We start from the raw sequence: 17,734 nt of genomic DNA on the forward strand, positions 1-17,734 counted from the left end.
CATATATTTCAAAATCATGAATTTCACTCCCTTGCCAGTGGGAGAGAATGCTTGGTGGGGCACGTAAAATTATTTTCTTTCTGGCACCAGACTAACTATACAGTTTTATCTTCGGTTACTTTCCTTTCTTATCCTATCTGCTTTAACTACACACAATAGTTACCATTCTTGAACAAAGCAGGCTATTATCTATCGATTCATTTTCAAGACCCAGCTCAAATATCATTTCCTTTCTGAATTCAGCCTCTACTGCCTTAGAGAAATTTAGTCTCTTTCTCTAACTTTCTCCTTAAGAGAAATTTAGTTCCAAGAGTTGTGTTACAACACTTATTACATCTTTACAACTATGATACTAACTACTGCTTTATTGTGACTTGATGTCAAATATCTTCATCTTCATCTTCATCGTGTCACAATCTTCATCACTGTCATCTCCTCAGACACTGTGGCCATATCCTATTCCTTGTAGCACAAGAACCTAGCCATTTTGTTGCTTACAGTCAGGCTTCCCACAACGTTTTTGAATAACTTACTAAATACTTCCAAATCATTTATTTCATCTTTGTAATTATTCACGCAAGCATGTATTATTTGGGGGAAAAAACTGATGGTCGGTCCATTTGTTTTTGTGGCACTTATGTGGTCATCAAAAGGACAGACAGAAAGAAAAGCCAAGGATTCAAATACGCGCCAGTATACACTCTTCCTGGATAACTGGTGTCCAGCTTACCAAATGGGTACTATAGGACAGAAATCATATCAGATCTGAGGTCATCATTTTAATTCATGGGGCAGACTGTCATCTTATCTTTGCATTTGTTGTACAGTAATTTTGATGTATTAACATGTTGCCGTTGGTGAATCAGCAACTTACTGCAGGGGGATTATAAATAATTTTGAATGTGAGCGGTTATTATTATTCCATGAATGTTTTAGAAAGCATTAACATTAAGTGAATGTTGATAGAAAGGGTGTATGCATTTGAGCCATTTAATATATTTGTAATACCCATTAGAAGTGGCATAAAATGAGCTATCAATATTGAATAAATGTTTTAGCAACATACATTATAAATTTTAAGTGACTGGCATAAAATATGCATCACACGTGGTGTTTATTAGTAGTCTTAAGACACTTTCCTTTTTAAGAAACCATTAATATTGTGATGACCTTAGGTATACAGTAATAGGCTTTAGAGAGAGCCATCCATTAAGCCATTCTAAATTTAACTAAGAGTAAATTCCGTAATTACAGACACTCCACACAAAAGCATGGACTCAAGAAAATTTTTAGGTGAAAAAATCTGTTGTGACAGACTGGGAACCTCAAAGTGATGCAAGAAAATCTGTGGTTACCCTAATCTTCTAACCTCTGTTTTCTGCATCATCACCATCATTTGCTCCGTATCTACAGCAATACCGTTTTCTACCCTTTTTTTCCCTTTGTCCATGTCCTAGTCTAAACAATATAATTTTTTTTCCCCCTCGTTCAGTCACAGAAGTTCTCTGGGAATTAGAGTCAGTCAGATATAAGTTTAGAATTCCAGGGAGCCCAAATCTTGCCAGAGGTATGATCTCCAGAAATTACAAAATGTCATTGCATTTCTGCTCCCTTAGCTATAAAACAGGGACACAACACCACTGCACTACGCAAACTGCTTTAAGTACCAAATGGAACATCCCTACCATGTCCTTAGTACGGTGACTGTTCAATAAATGAATGATTGCTACTATCTGATTTTTCCTTTATTTACTTATTTTTGTATTTTCTTTTTTTTTTTTAAAGATTTTATTTATTTATTTGACACACAGAGACCACAAGTAGGCAGAGAGGTAGGCAGAGAGAGAGGAGGAGGGGGAAGCAGACTCCCTGCTGAGCAGAGAGCCCAATGGGGGGGGGGCTCAATCCCAGGACCCTGAGACCATGACCTGAGCTGAAGGCAGAGGCTTAATCCACTGAGCCACCCAGGTGCCTCTATTTTTGTATTTTCTATTCTAAATCAAGCCTCTAAGGAAATATATTTCCAAACTGCACATGATTTTAGGATTGGTATTTCCCCATGAAATAACAAGGCTGGGTTAATTTCTAATTATAACATTTTGCTCACTTATGTACAAATTACCATTGTTTCAATAGTATGGCTTAACAGACTGCTCTCAAGAGCTGTAACAGCCATTACTTAGCCTCCGGGCACATGTGGTCATTAGCATATGAGATATGCCTAGTCCAAATGGAGGTATCTGTGAATGTATATAATTACACACAGTTTACAAAAATTTGGTATGGAAGAAAAAAAAGAAACATCCCATGGAATTAATTACATAATGAAATGATAATAGAGATATAGTGAAATAAATGAAATACGTCAAAATTAATTCCATCTGCTTTTTTAAACTTTTTAAAAATGCGCTTTCCAGAAAATTGAAAACTTCTAAATCAACTAAAATTAAAGGTTTCTAGAAAACTAAAAATTAATTTCCAGAAAATCTGGATATGAAAGTTGCTTTGACTGGTCTGCTCTAGAGCACTTTGGTGAAGTGGTATTGTCTACAGGATATGATGCGATCATATATTTGGCTGGAAGGGACCTAAACGCTCATCCATTTCAACAACCCATTTTTTTTCCCCAGCACTTAATTATTTAAGACTGCAATCTAGAAGGGGGTTGTGGCAAGAACTAAATGAAACCCTGAGTGAAATGTGAGATGGTTGATGGAAGAAAGTCCTGAAGCAAGGGCACAAAGGTCAGATTAATGTAAGACTGTACCGAGCCCAGCTGAGTTAGCAGTGGAAGTCATTTTGTGTGCCAGGCGCTGAAGAAGCAGAAAAACCAAGGAGCCAAATGCAAAGACTCAGAAGGCAATGAAAGAGGGGAGAGTAGCTGGAAAGGGTTGCAATGTATTCATGCCTTGACAACTCTTACCATCTCACAATTCAGATCACACCATCCTTTTTATAGGCAATTTTGCACATTCTAGAGCACATCTTCAAGGTGCAGGCTTTCAATTATTCACCCAGTATACAAAAATACTAATGACAAAATAGTAAAAATATTAACGATAAAATAGTATAAAAGTTTAGTATGAATAATAACACTTACTGAGTGCTTATTATGAGTCAGGCACTGTGCTCTGACATGTACGATGTCATTTATAAATGTCCCTTTGATGTAGGTATTATCCAGAATTTTACAGTTGATCCAACTGAGACTGTTAGGAAAAGGATTCACCTAAGATCCTACAGCTCATAAGAGAGGCACTGTAGAAGAGACAGAAATTGAGGCGATGGGCTGTGGTTTAAACTCCAATTGATTCCCAAGTCCAAGTTCTTCAGCATAAGGAGTTACTATATTTAAAATGCATAGGCTGGCATATCCAGGTAACGCTTTAGAAAAGCGTTAATGACAGGCAACTCAGTATCTCTTCCAATGCCCCTTCAATTTTTATTAGAAAAATTACAAATGTTAAAAAAAATAAGAGCAAAACAAAATCCCTGTGAACCCTTCATCTAGTTTCAACAACCATCCTCACATGCCGTAACTGTTTCTGCACCCTACTCCCATGTTTGCTTAGACAGTAAAGGAAATCCAGATGTCATGGCATTCCATTCCTAAGTATTTCATTATACATCCAAAACCACTATAGAATATCCTTACCTAACCACATGACATTATTATGCAAAACACAGTTAATCATGACTTCTTGAAATCATCAAATGTTATTCGTCCACATAAATTTCCCTGACTACCTAGAAACATCTTTTTATAATCAATTTATTGGAATCAGGATCCAACAATGTACTGCTCATTACATTTGTTGTTATATGTCTTAAATATTTTTTAGGTTCTTTTTCATCTATACCAATCTCTCGCTCTCTTTCACTCTCCATCCCCATTCTTTGGTTATGACACTGACTTGCTGAAAATAATTCAGCAGTTACCTTACAGAACATTTATATTCTAGAACTGGCTGATTTTTTCTTGTGGTAGCAGTCACACATGATCTTGCTTTACTATTCTGTTATCTCCTGAACACAGGAAGTCAAATCTAAGGACTTGATTAGACTTGGGCTCATTATTTTCCTTTGGCCTGACTAGGTCGTCTGTGGACTCATACAGAAGATTTGTAAATTTTTATTGTCTCACTTCCTTGATGTAAAAATGAGCAAGGGATTCAAGGCTGGACTGCCTGATCCTTCAATGTAAGATCGCTAATCACCTCTACCTTCATTGATTTTATCACCTGGATCAATCAGAATTCCGTCAAAAAACTGAGCCATTCTTTCTATTTATGGTTCTAATGATAGGCAAAAAAATTTGACCTTTGCAAATGATGGGGGAGCTGGAAAGGCACAAATCTAGAAGGGACGTGTCAGGACCAAAGAAACAATCAGTAACTTATCTGCCTGAAAACCTGCAACAGCAAGGTCAGAAAGGGCAACTGTGCACAGCCACCAAAGTCAGATGAAAAGGGGGCTTCAAGAGAGATTAGGTGGAATCTCTGGGAGACCATGCTCCTCCTGCATTCGCATCTATGATCTGCAGCTCAACACCTTCCAGTTAGACTGGGGCCATGGTTGGTCCCCAGGCCAGCACTTAGGAAAATGAGCCGAATGCACAGCAAAGGAAAATGAGGATATATATGGTTGGATAGATAACCTGCATTGGTCTGTCACCATGTTTACTCACATTGACCCTCTGAAATTTATAGTTTTGGCTTCACACTGCCTTCTAAACTTTGGACATGTTACCTTTTTTGACGCAACTCTAATATATACCCACACAAAGAAGGGAATTCTAGTTAAGCGCAATTGGTGGCCTTCGCCATGCTGACATAACACAACCCAGCACACCATCTATTGATGGTATTAAATTAAGGGTTGTAAAATTGTGATTTTCTAATTCTATAATTCCACATTCTAATTCTGCATTTCCTTCTGTACTTATTAGCTCAAATTCTTCTCTATAGAAAAATTTTCTTCATTCACTAGACTTATTTGGTAACCCAGAAACATACGTCACAGAAGTAGAATAGATGTTAAATTCCTATTAATTATAAATTTTCAGGATAATGAGTTACTGTCCTAACAACTTTCAATGGTATCTGATGAGCAACACTTTGTTTTCTCTCTCATTTTTATCCCCTCCATCTCCTCCTTATAGAGGGAGATGCTCTGCTATTTTGAGCTCCTGGCTTTCGTATACTTTCTTGATAAGTCACTTGCAGTACTTGTTATAATGTTCAGATCATGCCACATTTGTCCAGTGGTTCCCCTCTGTCATTTTGTACTTAATCTGCAACTTGTGCTTTGTGCCAGTTCTCAAAATTTTCTTTCCAATAGGGGTGATTTTTATCGCAGTACCATTTCTTCTTTATTTCCTTTCATCTTTACTATTACAACCACACAGTTAATATTATGCAAAATCTATTGCTAGCAAGCATTTTGGTCAAATCTACCTTTGTCTGAGATTCCTGGAAAATTATTTTTTTAAAAGATTTTATTTATTTATTTGATAGAGAGATCACAAGTACGCAGAGAGGCAGGCAGAGAGAGAGTAGGAAGCAGGTTCCCTGCTGGGCAGAGAGCCCAATGCAGGCTCGATCCCAGGACCCTGAGATCATGACCTGAGCCAAAGGCAGAGGCTTTAACTCATTGAGCCACCCAGGCACCCCGATTTCCTACTTTTAGACTCTTAAGTTTAATTCCTCTTGCATAAGACACATCTTTAAAAACCCAACCAACCAGTTACCATACCCCTACTGACTCTTCTTTCCTCTTGGGCATTCTCTCATTTCCTTTGAACACTTTTTACACATCTAACAAAAGGACTGTGGACTAATCTGCATGTCCAGATTTGGAGCTCTGCAAGAACAAGGGTGACATGGAGAATTAATTTTTCATTGAAACTTTAATTCCTATTGGAAGGAGTGGAGATAGATGAGCTAATGCCCAGAAGCATCCAAACAAGCTTAGCAAAAAAGAGAAGAGAACACCAACGATGCAACAAAATCGAGGACATAAAAGGAGTATCCAGGAAGGAACTCATCTTCATTTAAGAATAAGAGAATGGGGGAGCCTGGATGGCTCAGTGGGTTAAAGCCTCTGCCTTTGGCTCAAGTCATGATCCCGGGATCCTGGGATCGAGCCCTGCATCGGGCTCTCTGCTCGGCATGGAGCCTGCTTCCCTCCTTTCTCTCTCTTTCTGCCTGCCTCTCTGCCTACTTGTGATCTCTGTCTGTGAAATAAATAAATAAGTAAAATCTTAAAAAAAAAAAAAAAAGATTTACAGATTGGAAATAATATTGTTAATATAGTATTGTCACTCATGGCCATTTGTATCTCCAGGCAAGCATTTTGAGTTTCTCTCCATTGTTCTCCAGTGTGCTATCCCGATCCTCTCAACAGGAATGGGCATACTAAATCCAAACAGAGGTGTGATCTGATGACCAGAGAGCTAAGTGGACTTAAACAATGTTGCCATCAGCCTTACTACTGAGCTGGTGAGGTTTTAGGTGACTTTTATTTTTTTCTTTCAAGTCACTGTACAGTCCCTACAGTATGACACAATCTATTCTTCCAGTTATGAGAAATAAAGGACAACTGTTCTACATGGGTTCTCAGGTGTTGTCTATGGAATTCTATGGCGCTAATTTTAAACAATGTATGAGAGTCAACATTGGTAACTGACGATATGAAGTACTTAGAGATAAAAAGTAACCATTACTCTTTAGACATTTAATGATAATTCTTAGTATCATATTTGGTCCACTAAGCTTTTACTAGTTTGAAATCTTGTTAGTGACTGAAATCTGAATTATGAACAATAACTGATTAAAAATCACTCAATGGGATTTCATTTAATTAGCCACTTTTACTTTAAAATAAAGTAAGCATAATTTGTACCTCTAAAATCTAGACAACTTGACACATTTGTATGTGTGTGTGCATGTATGTGTGCATTTATGTAAGTGGTTAATTTGTGAATTTACACAAATGGTATTAAAGACATGTAAAAATCAATCCTCTTTTATTTATATATTCAACATCTCATTTATACTGAAAACAAACATATCTAACATAAATTCAGCACTCCTTCAGTGTCACTGGCCATCTTGATGACAATGTTCATCATCAATATTACTACTTTTAATCAGTATTTTACAAACAATGGTCAACAAAAAATTTTGTCTTGATGAATACCAGTATCCTTCTATATCCTGCCCCCATACAATAAAGATAAGTGTGGTAAAATTGCAAACAGGACAAGAGCTTTGGAAAATTCAAGGATTTAAAAATCATGAGCTTAAATTTAAAAATTAACAATAATTACAGAAAACTTAATTAAAGGCCAACAACTTCATGGGAGGAGGGAATAGTTGAGAAGCAAAAGAATCTTTTGCTCCTTTAAACATTAAATAGGTATTGATTACTGTATGGACAAATATCAAACCCTATTAATTGAGTAGTTAAATATTGACAAATGTAAAGTGGAGACTGATACTTGCTGTAGGGTACAACAGTGATTGATACTCACTGGGAACAGGTTTAGTGTATACCCATATTATTTTCACCAAAATAACTGCAAATTCTCTCTTTTAGTATCTTTAAATCTTGTAATACAAAACATTATTTTTTCCAAATTTATTTTGGAACAACTAGTTTAAGAGGCCAGAAGTCAATTAAGTATTTGCTTCTTGTAGCCAAAACAAACTAACATACATATAAATATTTAGAGAAGTCATGAACTGTATTAAAATGAGGGTCCTAGAGACCTTAAACTAGGCATCTAGGGCACTTCATTTTTACACACATGAGATACAGGTGTTACTCTTTTATGGAAATCTTTTGAGTATAGATGGTTTTCAGAGTTAAGAATTTTTCAAATTTCGGGCACCTGGGTGGTTCAGTGGGTTAAGCCGCTGCCTTCGGCTCAGGTCATGATCTCAGGGTCCTGGGATCAAGTCCCGCATCGGGCTCTCTGCTCAGCAGGGAGCTGGCTTCCCTCTCTCTCTCTGCCTGCCTCTCTGCCTACTTGCGATCTCTGTCTGTCAAATAAATAAATAAAATCTTTAAAAAAAAAAGAATTTTTCAAATTTTTATAAAAGAAATATGAAGGCACATACCAGCTATTAAACAATAAATACCCTTTTGTGGACAGAGCAGCACTCCATAAACACATGCATTACTATTTCGGCAGTAAGGAACATCAATATTCACACTAAACAAAATAAGGGAAAGCAAAACAAAACACAGTCTCATTTTGCTTCAGTTTAGGTCTATGTGGCAAAATCAATGTTTGCTAATTTAAGGAAAAAACTTTTAGTTTATTAAATTGCTTAGATCCATTTTTAAAGTTAGTTCAAAGCTTTTAAACCATTAGCAGTCACATTATTTTTCTAAAAATAGTATAGGAGGAGGACTTTTTTCCTCCTCCAATTAAATGAATATTCTCCATAGCATCTTGATAAGAGGTTATCTCACCCACTAAATTATATCCAGCAAGGGATAATACATCAGTCATTCCTAGAAAGACTTCCCAGTCCTGTGAGAAGCAGAAAGGGATGTTTACTGTAAACACAGAGAAGGTAACCATGCAGGCTCTCACACCACCCACTGCACACCCTGGGTTCGTTGATCTTTCCTATTAACCCATGTTCTCTGGATCCTTGTTCCTCCATTGTGGTCTCAAGACCGCAGTATTTGCAGTAACTGGGATCTTTTAGAAAGGCGGTCTCAGTTCCTACTCCAGATCAATGAAACCAGTATCTACAAAAGATTCCAAGGGGCGCCTGAGTAGCTCAATGGTTAAAGCCTCTGCCTTCGGCTCAGGTCATGATCCCAGGGTCCTGGGATCGAGTCCCACATCGGGCTCTCTGCTCAGCAGGGAGCCTGCCTCCTCCTCTCTCTCTCTCTCTCTCTCTCTCTCTCTCTCTCTGCCTGCCTCTCTGCCTACTTGTTATCTGTCTGTGAAATAAACAAATAAAAATCTATTAAAAAAGTTTCCAAGGATTTTAAGAACAACATAAACGGATTAATAAGGATCCGCCAGGTCATGGAAATGTAAAGTCTCATATGCTTCTACAGAGCCCTCTTTCTATCCTTAGCATTGTTTCTGAAATTTCCATTCACTCACTTTCTTAATGTTCAGACGTTAGGGAATCTCACTTTCATATAAATGATAAAAGTTTCCCTGTATTAGGATGAAGTGTTAAACCCTTAGCATCCATTAAAGCTTCTGGGTTAATTTCCTGGGGTAAAGACTACATCTGGAAAGCGTACACAGAGGGAGAGTGTCCACATTGTCCATGGCTTGGTAGGGGGATTATTATAGAGACTAGAACAACTGTGGTCTTTTCTAAAAAAGTCCAAAGAACAGGGCCAATTTATGGGTCTTGTCCTTAGGTGAATAAAACTGGCTAGAAGAAATCTATCCGCACATAAAGCTACTATCTCAGAAAGGCCTCTGGATGTAAGATTCATGATAATACAGAGTTTTATGAGATGCTGGAAGCACTATAATTCCCTCTTGGTTTTGTTGCTATTATTTCTTGGGCTTATTCCCCAGCTTCCCTTTTCTTCACCAGAGGAGTCTTTAGGTTTATCTTAAGGGGCAGTCAAAAAAGGAGGAAGCTATGGATACCATATTTTTCTTCAGAGCCAGTTTCTAAAGGAATAGAATCACAAGAACCATTGACTAAGAGGCAAACAATTAAAGTCTCTGCAGCCTATAGTGAGGAAAAAAAAAAAAAACAAAACAGACCTGATAAATAGCCCTGAGGCTTAATGACATAGGGCTAATGTATGGTCCCCTGCAGCTTAAGTTCTGGCTCTAAAGAAATTTTTAAATATTATTTTTTTAGAAGATAGCTTGTTAGATTTTCTGAAAGCCTTAAAATATATTGTATTCCAGTTGTTCCATGCCAAGTGGAATGAGTAAGCAGGTAATGATGTAGGAATGTTGGGGAGGAGAAAGCAGTTTCATTTAGCTACTTGATGATCAATTGAAGAGAAAATGAATGAAAGATTCAGAGTCATGTAATGATGAATTTCAACTCTTACAATCAGGATTAATTACAAAACCTCTGACAATTTGGGGATTCAATTCACCTAAATGCTGATAAATTACAGACAATATATCAAAAGTTTACATAATTTGAGACTTACAGCTGATTTAAACAAATAATGGTTGCATTTAAGGACAAAATATATTTTCACTGATAGAAAAGGTAGGTTAGGGGCACCTGGGTGGCTCAGTGGTTAAACCTCTGCCTTCAGCTCAGATCATGATCTCAGGGTCCTGGGATCGAGTCCCACATCGGGCTCTCTGCTCTGCAGGGAGCCTGCTTCCTCCTCTCTCTCTCTCTGCCTGCCTCTCCGCCCACTTGTGATCTCTCTCTGTCAAATAAATAAAATCTTTAAAAAAAAAAACAAAACTGCCTTTACTAACCAAGGCAGTTATTAAAAAAAGAAAGAAAAGGTAGGTTATATTAAAGAAGAATAAGTTTGACATTTTTCTGCATTTTCCTAAATATACAGGAATCACAGAATTTATTATTTATTTCTCCATGGAAACAATTAGTTTCGGCATAGAAAGCCCTGCAAAAAATCTCCCAAAGCAAAAGGGAAAAAAAAAAAAAATAAAGTGTTTCTTCATAGTTGTAAAAAGTGTATAACCCAGAATTACTATTTGAAGTTAGTTGTTTTATTAGGGGTTTGCTAATATAATTATACCTTTAAAAATTCTATTTCACTTAATAATCTAGTTGGTTAATAAATATAGAAATACTGGCAAGCCTTGTTATCATAGAATTTTTTAAACTACCCCATATAAAGTTGATAAAGTTTTTCAACCGCAACATGTTCAAGTCTGTATAAATACAAATTACGATACCACTGGTCCCTGTCATGGTGAGATACTAGGCACAATTTCACTATGAAATAACTATAGGGAAATCTGAAGCAGCCAAAACCTGAAATATTGGGAAAATCTTGGCCATCATTCCTGTTTCTCAAAGACTGAATCTAAATCACTTTAAATGATTTTGTGCTAAGTTTCTATTCTCTTGAACACTGAGTTCTGGGTTTGGGCATCAGATGATGGATCTCAAAGTTTCACTTGAGAGTACATGGGAGGAAGGGTGAGTAAGAAGAAGGCAGCCAGACAGTTATAATCAGGCATAGATAAATACATGCCTACCAGAACTATTACTAGTACTGAGCAGACAACTAATACTACTATGAATAATTACAACCAATTTTTGGAAGTTTACCTAAATAGGCATCATGCTACTTATTTTATACATTAGAGCATGTATTCTATTTGCACAAAACAATCTCATTTGAACCAGCTTAAACGACAAGAGGAAATGTATTGAATAATAACTAGTAAACAGGATTAAGTTTTGAGACAATCAGGGATAAAATTCCACATGACTCTTTCTCTCTCCTAGTTGTTATTTTGCTTATTGCCTTCTTTACGGCAATAATGCTTATTGATTTGTTTAAGGGGCTGAGGGGAAAGACTGCCAGTACCTTGAGGGCTGCATCTCCTCAGTCTTGCTTCCAGATAAAAAAAGATTTTCTAAACCCCAACTCTACAAAAGTGAGACATCCTTAAGAAGAGTCCTCATGGGGAGCACCTGCGTGGCTCAGTCAGTTAAGCATCTGCCTTCATCTCAGCTCATTGTCCCAGGGTCCTGGGATGAGCCCTGCATAGGGGCCTCCGCTCAGCAAGGAGTATTCTTCTCCCTCTCCCTCTGCCTGTCTCTCTGCCTGCTGAGTGCTCACTCTCTGTCAAATAAATAAATAAAATATTAAAAAAAAAAGAGTCCTCAGGGGTTCTGCCCTAAACCAAGTATTATCAGGAGAATGTCCAAAGTCTTAGAATATTAGCCCAGAGTGGATTAGGTATCTACCTTTAGAACAATTAAGATAACCAGAGAAATAGTCCATCTGGGTCTCATGAAAAAATGCACATATACTCTGCTGGCAGTAGGACAGGAGAGATGACTGTAAAAAAACAAACAAACAAACCAAACAAACAAACCATGGTACAGCCACAGCTACCGGTGACCAAATAAACCATCTCAATTGTTTCCATTTCGATTTCTGATTATCGTGAGAACCATTCAAACTATAAACAGAATTTTATTTTACAGAGAGAGAATTTGCCCTTACTCATGTAATTAGTGAATTGTAGATTTAAGATGTGAACATAGATTTTTATCTATTCTTGTCACCAGTACTACTCTGAGACCAGGGGAAGCCTGGGCTTCCTCGATCCATGCCTCAAGGCATCTATGTATCTCATTTTGTACTGATACTTTCAGTGCCAATATACCAGTATCCATAGTGGCTTCCTTTTTTAAAAAAAAATTATTTTTTTTATTTTAAGAGAGACAGACAGAGAGAGCACATGCAAGTGCAGGGTGGGGAGGGGGGAAGGGAGAGGGAGAGAAAGAATCCCAAGCAGGCTGCACACCCAACACAGAGCCCAATACAGCTCATCCCTCAATGCTGAGATCATGACCTGAGCAGAAATCAACAGTCCTACACATAACCAACTGAGCTACCTAGGCACCCCTCCATAGTACTTCCTGAAAATGTATAAGTCCCTCCCCAGAGGTTGAGATTACCTGGGGCTGATAGTGCCATCCTACTGAGGTGGATGCCTGTCACTGGCTCTTGCATATCCACATTCTGGTTTCTACTGTACCTCTAATTTATAGCCTGAGGTCAATGAGGATGATGCAAGGCATCCTTTTCCTATTGGCTATCTCCTACCCTACCTTCTGCTGCAAACCCCCAGTTAGTAACTCCAGTCCCTCTGAAAGCTCCATGTCCTCAGTCAATCATTCCTTCAGGATGGTCATGCCTATCTCTTCTGAGGATTTTCCAGATTCCTGCTCCATATTGCCAAGGGGCTCTTCTGATGCTCTCTTGCCTCAGATAAATGTGGTGAATCTGTGCTCCCCTAGGTCATTCTTGAGCTACGCCAGGAGAAGGATGGGAATTTCTTATGCAAATGGAACTGCTCTTATTCCATCCAGAGGCTTCTAGACTATCCAACCTTGTAGGCGGTACCGTGTGGAAGGCAGGAGTGTCATCACATTGAAAGAGATATTCTAGAAACACTATGAATGCAGCCTAAGATTTTGAGAATACTTGTTTGGAAGATGTGTTGTTCTATGTTTACAAGGGATCAGATTCATGTCACACATACACATGCACAAAAACAAACCATCTTTCACATTTTCCTTGTAGCCTGAATAAGATTTGTCTTTGTGTTCATCATCAACAAAGCACAGTAACCATCTTTGAAAAAGTCACTGGAAGCCAGTTTTCACAGGAAGCGTGAAGGATGATGCAATGTCATGAACAATAATGTAGTCAGCATGAAACAAATTGTATCAGGGAACTGCTGAGGCAAGAAGATCTATATTGTTTCTATATTAACTGGTCCCAAAGAGCCATGGCATTGTAAGAAATAACAGCTTTGCTAACTTTTTGTAGTGGTGAGAGATACAAATTAGCCACAGAAAACATATCAGACAATGAAAAATAAGAAGAGTTGGTTCTTTAACTAGAATAGGGAGAGAAGGTATCTAGAGACCAGAAGAATTTTCACAAACCCTGATGGGACAATAAGCAAACTACCTCTGCTCTGCCAATAATTCTAAGTATATATCAATAATCACTATAACTTACATGGGCCATTAGATTTATAATGTATTTTCAAAGCAAATTGTTTGTATAAACAGGAACCCCTCAAAAGTATTTTCCTGGGGCTCTATACACCCTAGTGGCAACTCTGATCTTCCATAATCCGACTTTGAGAATAGGCAAATCAAGTAGCTATAATCCAATGTGTTAAGTTCTACAGCCCTCTTTAAGTACTACAGAATGAGAGCATAAATTACTACAGGAAACAGGGAACTTTACTACAGGGGCAGCAAAAGTAGGGGTAAAAAACAGGTGATATTTACACTCGGTATCAGGGAAATACATATCAAAACCACAATGAGATACCACCTCACACCAGTCAGAATGGCTAAAATTAACAAGTCAGGAAATGACAGATGCTGGCGAGGATGCGGAGAAAGGGGAACCCTGCTACACTGTTGGTGGGAATGCAAGCTGGTGCAACCACTCTGGAAAACAGCATGGAGGTTCCTCAAAATGTTGAAAATAGAACTACCCTATGACCCAGCAATTGCACTACTGGGTATTTACCCTAAAGACACAAACGTAGTGATCCGAAGGGGCACGTGCACCCGAATGTTTATAGCAGAAAGTCTATAATAGCCAAATTATGGAAAGAACCTAGATGTCCATCAACAGATGAATGGATAAAGAAGATGTGGTATATATACACAATAGAATACTATGCAGCCATCAAAAGAAATGAAATCTTGCCATTTGCGACAACGTGGATGGAACTAGAGGGTATCACGCTTAGTGAAGTAAGTCAATCGGAGAAAGACAACTATCATATGATCTCCCTGATATGAGGGAGAGGAGATGCAACATGGGGGGTTAAGGGGGTAGGAGAAGAGTAAATGAAACAAGATGGGATTGGGAGGGAGACAAACCATAAGTGACTCTTAATCTCACAAAACAAACTGAGGGTTGATGGGGGGAGGGGGGTTGGGGGGGTGGGGTTATGGACATTGGGGAGGGTATGTGCTATGGTGAGTGCTGTGAAGTGTGTCAACCTGGCGATTCACAGACCTGTACCCCTGGGGATAAAAATATATTATATGTTTATAAAAAATAAAAGAAAAAAAAACAGGTGATATTTGAGTGAATTCTTGAAATATTAGTTAACATAAAGATTATTTCTTAAACGATATGTATTAAAGGCTTTTTGAAGTTTGGCATGAAAAAGTAAAGCTTGTATTATATCTTGTAAGACAATTTTTTCTCCGCAGAATATTGTCAAGATGTTTATCGCTTTGAAAATTAGAGCAAAGACTGGGGTTCGTATGGTGGGAATCTTTTAATCTAGACTCCATCGTGCAGCACAGGCAAGAGTAAACAGGTACTGGTCAATACATTCTGAAAGAAAGTTCTGTGTTTTTAAATGTCCTGTATAAATAAGGGTAATTAGCTGATCCAAGAATAACTTGATTACCACTATTTAACAGAATTCTTGAAAGGAAGAACTGATTGAGAAGAAACAAAGTATCCTCTGAGTTTACCATGTGTAGGAGGAAGGGAGACTGCTGATACTCTCATTAACAGAGCATAGCATCAGTCCTTTACAGGGAAGGCCCAATACAATCTGTGGTGAAAAGCAATTCTGCATAGTCCTTAGTGGCACAGAAATGTGGCGGCCTCAGTTTACATCATGTAATCATATCCCAGTTGTCACGCTTACCAGATGTGACCAGTGAAAACCACTTATTCACTCAACGCCTCATCTGCAAAACGGGAAAATGTAACAACAGAATTGTTGTAACAATTAAATGGAGTAGAATCTATGAATTGTCTGGATCATTTCCTGGCACATGCAAACACATAGCAAACGCCCCTTATCATTATTCTGATAACTCTGAGAACAATGATTAACTAGCAGTTTCTGAGTCTGAAAACAGCAGAAGCCATTCATGCTATCATCAGTGTGTGCTACATCTCTCATGTGTGGATAAATTCCAAGACTCATGACTATCTCCTACATCTGGGGCCCAAGTGGGAGAACTGGCAGGCATTAAAGTGAAAGGGTTAAATATATGTAGGAAACTGTGCTATTACAAATGTTCATTTTTATATAAATTCCATTCTTTTAGAAATCCTCACACTATACACAACATCAATTCCGGATGGTTTATAAATTTAAATGTGAAGAGACAATATAGTTTCAAGAAAAAAATACAGAATATTTAAATGGAAAAGACTGACACAGTGAAGAAAGTAAGAGGCAAGCTGCTTTAAGCAGTATGGACATTTTAATGATAGCAGTTGTTCCAATCCATGAATAAGGGATGTCTTTCCATTTATCTGTGCCTTCTTTCTTCTATCAATATTTTGTAATTTTCAGTGTACAAGCCTTTCATTTCTTTGGGTAAAGTTTATTCTTCAATATTTTATTTGTGTTGCTATTGTGAATGAGATTGTTTTATTAACTTCCTTTTTGGATAAATCATTATTTGTATGTAGAAATGCAACTGACTTTTTAATGTTGATTTTGTATCTTGCAACTTTACTGAATTTAACAATTCTAATAGCTTTTCTGTTGGGAGTCTTTAGGGTTTTCTACACCCACAATCATGGCATCTACACAGATAGTTTTACTTTTCCCTTTCTTTTTGGATGCTTTTTATTCTCTTTTTCTTGATTAATTCCTCTGCCTAGGACGTCCAGTACTATGTTGAAGAGAAGTGGTAAGAATGGGCATCCTTCCCTTCTATAAATCTTACAAATTTAGTTTTAACTTTTCCCCACTGATCATAATACTAGCAGTGAACTTTTCATATGGCCTTTATTGTGTTGAGGTAAGTTCTTTCTTTACCTATTTTGCCGAGACTTTTAGCCATGAATAGATGTGCAACATCATCAGATGCCCATCGTGCGTCTATCGGGATAATCATACAGGTTTTGCTTGTCTGTTTGTTTGTTAATGTGGTGTGTCACACTGATTGCTTCTCATATGTTGAACTATCCTTGCGTCACAAGGATAAGTTTCACATAGTCATGAGGTATGATCCTTTTATGACATTGTTGAATTCAGTTTGCTAGTATTTTATTGAGGATTTTTGCATGCATATTTATCAAGGATATTGGTCTATGTTGTTTTTTTTTCTTGTAGTGTCTTTGTTTGGTTGTGGTATTATGGTGATGCTGGCCTCATAAAATGAGTTTGAAAATGTTCCTTTTTCTTCTATTTTTCGGAAGAGTTTAAGAAGAATCAGTATTCTTATAATGATTTTTTTTTTAAGATTTTTTTATTTATTTTACAGAGATCACAAGTAGGCAGACAGGCAGGCAGAGAGAGAGAGAGAGAGAGAGAGAGAGAGAGGAGGAAGCAGGCTCTCCGCTGAGCAGAGAGCCCGATGTGGGGCTCGATCCCAGGACCCCGGGATCATGACCTGAGCCAAAGGCAGAGGCTTTAACCCACTGAGCCACCCAGGCGCCCCTCTTATAATGATTTTTTAAAGATTTTATTTATTTGAGATTTTTTGGAAAATCTTTAAAAAGATTTTATTTATTTATTTATTTATTTGAGAGAGAGAGAGAGGGAGAGAGAGAGAGAGAGAGGAAGAGCAGAGGAGGCAAGAATCTCAAGCAGACTCTGCAATAAGTGTGGTCCCCCATATGGGGCTTGATTTCACAACCCTGGTATCATGACCTGAGCCAAAACCAAGAGTCAGATGCTCAACTAACTGAGCCACCCAGGCGCCCCAAGAAGAATCAGTATTGTTCTTTGAACATTTGGTAGAATTCATGCATAAAGCCAAATGCCCAATATGGCCATAAACATGTAAGAAAGGTGTCCAAACCAAAATGACATACCTGAGCTGTAAAAATGAAAGAGAGAGAGAAAGAGACACACACAGAGAGAGAGAGAGAAAGGGAAAGGGAACAGGAAAGGAAAAGGAAAGGAAAAAAACAACCAAGTGCTAACAAGGATGTGAAACAACTAGAATTATGGCTACAACTGTAATACTGCTGTTGTACATAGATTATTAATTTGTATAACTACTCTAGAAAACTGTTCGGTATTATCCTCTAAAAA

This window comes from Enhydra lutris, unplaced genomic scaffold (genome assembly GCF_002288905.1).
Source record: "Enhydra lutris kenyoni isolate GAN:26980312 unplaced genomic scaffold, ASM228890v2 scaffoldscaffold26, whole genome shotgun sequence".
In the NCBI taxonomy this organism is placed as follows: domain Eukaryota; kingdom Metazoa; phylum Chordata; class Mammalia; order Carnivora; family Mustelidae; genus Enhydra; species Enhydra lutris.